This window comes from Chaetodon auriga, chromosome 18 (assembly GCF_051107435.1).
Source record: "Chaetodon auriga isolate fChaAug3 chromosome 18, fChaAug3.hap1, whole genome shotgun sequence".
NCBI lineage: Eukaryota > Metazoa > Chordata > Actinopteri > Chaetodontiformes > Chaetodontidae > Chaetodon > Chaetodon auriga.
The window spans coordinates 22,474,908-22,481,508 of record NC_135091.1 but is presented as its reverse complement, the minus strand read 5'-3'; positions in this window follow the sequence as shown (position 1 = coordinate 22,481,508).

Below are 6,601 nucleotides of genomic sequence, written 5' to 3'. Positions count from 1 at the left end.
CTGCCACAATCGAAATGTAACGACACCATTCTCACCGTAGTGGACCGATTCTCTAAATCGGTTCATTTTGTGGCGTTGTCTGGGTTACCATCAGCTAGAGAAATGGCCAAACAGTTAGTCCAACAGGTTTTCCGCATTCATGGATTCCTGTGCTGCTCTTGGTGCATCTGCCAGTCTCTCCTCAGGCTACCACCTGCAGACCAATGGCCGAGCAGGCCAGCCAGGACCTGGAAGCCACACTGCGCTGCATGGATGCACAGAATCCCTCCAACTGGGCAAAGCACCTCCCATGGGTTGAATATGCCCACAACGCCCTAACCTCCTCGGCCACCAACCTCTCTCCGTTCGAGGCCGCGTTGGGGTACCAGCCGCCGCTTTTCCCCAAGCAGCATGGTCATATCGCGTTACCATCAGTCCAGGAACATCTGCGTCGGTGCCGCCAGGTTTGGAGGGAACTGAAGGCGGCCCTTCTACGCACCGCCGATGCCAATAAGAGAGTGGCGGATATGCACCGCACTCCGGCACCCACATACCGGGCGGGGCAACAGGTTTGGCTATTGTCTAAAAACATTCCCTCAGGGTTAATTCACGTAAATTGACTCCTTATTTCCCTCTCAGCTGTGTGGTTAAAGCTCCCAGTGGTCATGAAAATTCACCCCACTTTTCAGCTGAAACCTGTCACCTCTAGCCAGTTGTGCTCGCCTTCCGACCCCCCTCCTCCTGCCTGGATCATCAACGACCGCCTGGCTTTCAGGGTGTGGCGCTTGGTGGATGTCCAGCGGCGAGGCAGAGGTTTCCAGTATTTGGTGGACTGAGAAGGTGATGGCCCGGAGGAACGCTCTTGTCTTCCACAGAGCTTTATTTTGGACTCCCAGCTCTTCCGGGACTTTCACCGGGCCAATCCCGGTAGACCTGGTGGGACACCAGGAGTTGTCCCTTGGGGGGGGGGCCAGGACCAGCTTATTTTTTTATTTATTCTTCATCTGCGTGTAATATTTATGACTGTGGATTGTGAGTGTGTTTTTTGTTGTTCTGTGTGTGTTTTTCCTCTCTTCCCCTGTGTCTGCAGTGGAGCTGTGGCCTGGCGGCGCTGCGGGCAGACAGCGCACCTGAGGCTGATTCCTGTGATTGCACCTGCTCTTAAGCAGCGTGGCGGCTCCTCACTGCCAGATTGTCCAAGATTTTATTTGTTTCTTGGTGTGTGTGTTTTTTCTCGCATAGCTCCCTCAGTTTGTTCCTACCTTACTTAGTCTATCTTTAGAGTTTAGTGAGATAGTTTAGTTTTGGGCTGAATCTGTGTTTTGTTTCTATACTTTGGGGTTGTGTTGGTTGTATTTGTAGTATCTAGTTTGTTTCTAATAAACCGTTTTTAGGTCCAAACCAAAACACTTACACTATGAGTCTTAACACCTTACTGCTTGTAAATCTGTGCCTGTCCCGATTTTTTGGAAAATTTTGTCCTTGACCTGAATTGTTTCTGTCTGAGCAGCACTTTTTGTCGGACAGCAGTTTTGCTCAGAGTTCTGGGTCACCTTCAAGTCAAACACATTGTTTAGGGTGACTGCTGACCGACTGAATAGGTGATAGATCCTCACAACCTGACAGTACCACTTCAGCTTCCTCAGAGCCAGTAGGTTTATGATGTAGAATTGGGGAAAAAAAACAGCATCAACACAGTGCTATATTACATGATGCTGGAATTGAACAGTCTGAGAGATGTTGGGATGAAGGACCTGCGGTAGCGTTCTTTTGTACATACTGTGACAACCTGGATTGCCGCACCAGGATAGTGCACCTAAAACACACCCCAGATACACCCACACACACACCCATCCACGTTTCGCGCACCCATTCGTTAGGAGTTCGCGCCGGCATTCAACTTACTCCCATATCCGGCACTCTGTGGAGGGCAGGAAAGAGAACGTAGGAGACCCATCGAGCAGCACGCTCAGCGCGGTTAAAAACCTAAGTGAGGCCGTTTAATCCCTTGCAGTTTTCATCCTCCGCTGCGTGTCATCCCCTGTACCTATATATGATCTCTGTCAGCGCTTTTCACACCCTGATCGCCGCTATCCACTTCCCCAAATCATCTGTCACTGGAGCCGGTCACTCACTTCCTCAAACCAGCAGCCAAAACCCGGACTGGATTCCCCCGTTTGACTGGACTGGACTGGACTGGACTGACTGACTGACTATTTCAGTAAGTGAATCAAGCATTTTTTTTTTTTTTCTTCTTCTTCTTTTTGGTTTGCTTGAAGGTTTTTTTTTCTTCTTCCCTGTTCTTGCTTGGATTGACTGTTAATAACCGGACTGAATTGAATTGAACCAAACTTTATTGTTTTTTTTTATGAACTGAATCGTTTTTGGTTGAGCAAAAGGAAAACCCGGGGTGGAGTTTTTGGTTGATTGCCTTGCGCTGTTTGTGGACTGGATCGGGAACTTGTCCTTGGAGACCTGCGAGGAAAGAAGTGCTTTGTATATTTGGATGACATAATCATCTACTCTGACACATTTGAACAGCACCATTATGACATCCAAGCAGTTCTGGACAAGCTACAAGAAGCTAACCTGACTGTAAACATGAAAAAGAGTCAGTTCTTCCGTACCTCACTGAAGTTCTTGGGCCATGTCGTTTCCTCTGCAGGAGTGGAAGTTGACACAGATAAGACAATGGCGGTTCAAGACTTCCCTGTCCCTCAGAACCTCAAGGAGCTCCAAAGGTTTCTTGGAATGGCTGGATGGTACCATCGCTTTGTGCCCCGGTTCTCTCAGCTGACTGAACCACTCAACGCCCTTAAACGGAAAGGAGCCAAATTCATTTGGACACCTTCATGCCAGGCGGCTTTTGAAGCCCTGAAACGATGTCTGGTTTCTCCACCGATTCTGGGTCATCCTGACTTCAGCCTCCCATTCATCGTTTATACTGACGCGAGTGATGTCGGCCTGGGAGCTGTCTTGGCTCAACAGACTGGGTTGGGTGCAGAGCAGGTCCTTGCCTTCGCCAGCCGTACCTTGAATCAGGCTGAGAGAAATTATTCCACTACAGAACAGGAATGCCTTGCGGTTGTCTGGGCCCTGGAAAAGTGGAGATATTACCTGGAGGGCAGACACTTCACAGTGGTGACAGACCATTCGTCCCTTGTTTGGGTTTTCAAAACCCAAAAGCCAAGCACACGACTCATCCGGTGGGCGCTCCGCCTCCAAGAGTTCTCCTTTACGGTAGAGTACCGTAAAGGGAAGTACAATACTGTACCAGACGCTCTGTCGAGAGCTCCTGTGGATAACTCTCAAAACCAGTCTGCCACTTGTGCTGTTGTACTACGTTCTAAAAGGGACACCTCTAAAAACCTCCAGGTCACTGATGAGGACATTTGGAAAGCCCAACAGGACGATGATGACATCCAAAACCTATACAGCAAGATCATGGAAATTGGAGAGGTAGTTGAAAACTCCACGACAAAATACACTGTTCTGGAAGACAAAGTATACCGAGTAGTGCAATTACCTCACAAAACCATTTACCAAGTATACATTCCTTCATCCCTCCGCCAGCAGCTGCTTCATCATTATCACAACAATCCTCTTTCCGGCCATTTTGGGAGATACAAAACATATAAAAGGTTGCAAGCCCTTGTGTATTGGCCTAAAATGAGCATTGATGTAAGAGATTATGTGCAATGTTGCCAAGTCTGCCAGCTCTACAAACCTGAAACACGGAAACCCCCTGGGAAACTTCAACAAACAGTGGTACATGGACCTTGGGAAATGGTAGGTGTCGACTTCATGGGTCCTTTTCCTCGCAGCTCCAATGGCAACCTCTACCTCCTTGTCTTTGTGGACTATTTCACCAGATGGGTTGAATTGTTCCCCCTTCGCAAGGCCACAGCAGAGTCCGTATCCCAGATTCTGGCCAAAGAGATTCTGACTCGCTGGGGTGTGCCAACTTACATCCTCTCAGATCAAGGTTCCCAGTTTGTGTCATCCGTCTTTGAGGAAACCTGCAAGAGGTGGAACCTAAGGCAGAAGCGGACCTCACCGTACCATCCACAGACAAACCTGACAGAGAGAGTTAACCGCAACTTAAAAGCCATGATTGCTGCATTCGTGGAAGGAAAGCACAAGAGCTGTGACAAATACCTACCTGAATTCCGCTTTGCATTGAACTCAGCAGTGCATGAGTCCACAGGAGTGACACCTGCCGAACTCCACCTCAGTCGTCTGCTGAGAGGTCCCTTGGATGCTGAGTTGAGCCCCCAACTATCTGACCCTGACGCACCCGCATATGCTACAGCTAACCAGATAGCTCAGCTCCGGAAGCTTGTTAGCGACAACCTAGCGAAAGCAAAACAAAGGCAAAAACAAAACTACGACAAAGGGAGAAGAGACGGGAATTTCACGGACAAGGATCGTGTCTGGGTTCGTACTCACCCTTACTCTAAGGCTGATAAGTCCTTTTCGGCCAAGCTGGCACCACGGTGGAAAGGTCCATATCGGGTCACCAGAAAAGTTGGGCCTCTAAACTTTGAGGTGGTCCTGGAAGAGACCGGGGAGGACCTTCGTGTTGTCAATGTGGCTCAGCTGAAGCCATGTTACCCCACAGCTGAGGAAGTTGACAGGGAACAGCATCGACAGATCCTCAAAATCTTTGAAGAGGAAAGCGATGAGGAAGATTTCCCTGGGTTCCATGCCTCGGAGTTGGACAAAAATAAAAGAAATGGGAGCACATAAAAAAGAAAAAGAGGAGAGATAAAAAGAAAAAGAATAAAAAGAAAAAAGCCTTCCTATGTTCAGGCTTCTCTCAGGGGGGAAGGAGTGTGACAACCTGGATTGCCGCACCAGGATAGTGCACCTAAAACATACCCCAGATACACCCACACACACACCCATCCACGTTTCGCGCACCCATTCGTTAGGAGTTCGCGCCGGCATTCAACTTACTCCCATATCCGGCACTCTGTGGAGGGCAGGAAAGAGAACGTAGGAGACCCATCGAGCAGCACGCTCAGCGCGGTTAAAAACCTAAGTGAGGCCGTTTAATCCCTTGCAGTTTTCATCCTCCGCTGCGTGTCATCCCCTGTACCTATATATGATCTCCGTCAGCGCTTTTCACACCCTGATCGCCGCTATCCACTTCCCCAAATCATCTGTCACTGGAGCCGGTCACTCACTTCCTCAAACCAGCAGCCAAAACCCGGACTGGATTCCCCCGTTTGACTGGACTGGACTGGACTGACTGACTGACTATTTCAGTAAGTGAATCAAGCATTTTTTTTTTTTTTCTTCTTCTTCTTTTTGGTTTGCTTGAAGGTTTTTTTTTCTTCTTCCCTGTTCTTGCTTGGATTGACTGTTAATAACTGGACTGAATTGAATTGAACCGAACTTTATTGTTTTTTTTTATGAACTGAATCGTTTTTGGTTGAGCAAAAGGAAAACCCGGGGTGGAGTTTTTGGTTGATTGCCTTGCGCTGTTTGTGGACTGGATCGGGGATTGTGGGTATCTTGTAAATATTGCATTGTTTTGTTGGGTTTTGGGGATCGTGTACAGCACTTTTCAATACATTTTCACTGGTTTTTGCATCATATACTGTGTTGGGCTGTGTGTTTTGTGTTGCCTCATTCAATGTGCAGGGTGTCATATTATATGTATGTACATCCTTTGTGTGGTTTGCTTTAAATTGAGAAAAAGAAAAACCAAACTGACCTACTACTCTTAAATGCCAGGAGAGAGACCTGGCTGGCACCCCTCATAATAATAACAACAAAATAACTCAAAAAGAACAAGTCAAACTGTCACAATACTGAATGCAGCAGTCTGTTATTGAATTGGAGCTGCTTAAGCCCCCTACTGTCTCATGCAGGGGGTGGGATGCACTGTCCATGATCAATGTCAGCTAGGCTAACATCCTCCTCTTACCCCCCTCCTCGATGTTGTCCAGAGGGCAGTCCAGGACAGAGCCAGCTCTCCTGACTAGTTTGTTCAGTCTTTTTCTGTCCCTTTCAGAGCTTCCACAGCCCACAGCCACAGCACAGAAAATCACAGATGCTACCACAATGTTATTCAATGTTTTTAACCGTGTCCTACATACTCCCAAGAAGGGGGGTAGAATCTGTTGAAAAACAAATTTGCTGATTCCCCATAATATGATATGTATGGATGCATTATACAGTCTTTTCTTCTCACAGCACTTTGCTCCAGGTCTGCATCCCCTCTTCCTTCTCCTTATTTCCATGGGGATCTCCAGTCTTTCCACTGGGAGTACATTTGTGTTACACAGTGCTGTCAGGTGTTCCTGAGTGTAAGCAAAAGAGCCGTGGCTGGCTGAACAGATCTCCTGATCTCCTTGTTTAAGTAATCCAAGAAACATCAAGAAACAAATCACTAGTCTCACCAGGTGTACATTCATGTGAATGTACGATTGACCAAGACTAGTGACAGAGGAAACATTAGAAGAACACAAAAACACACTGAAACAAAGAAATACGGTTGGAGCTGTTGCAAATAACTGCCACTCTTGTGGCGCCATCTTGAATGATGAATGTTTGACAGAAGAGTTCCTGTTTCAGTCAATAGCAGCTCTATACACAGACTGCGTGTTTTACT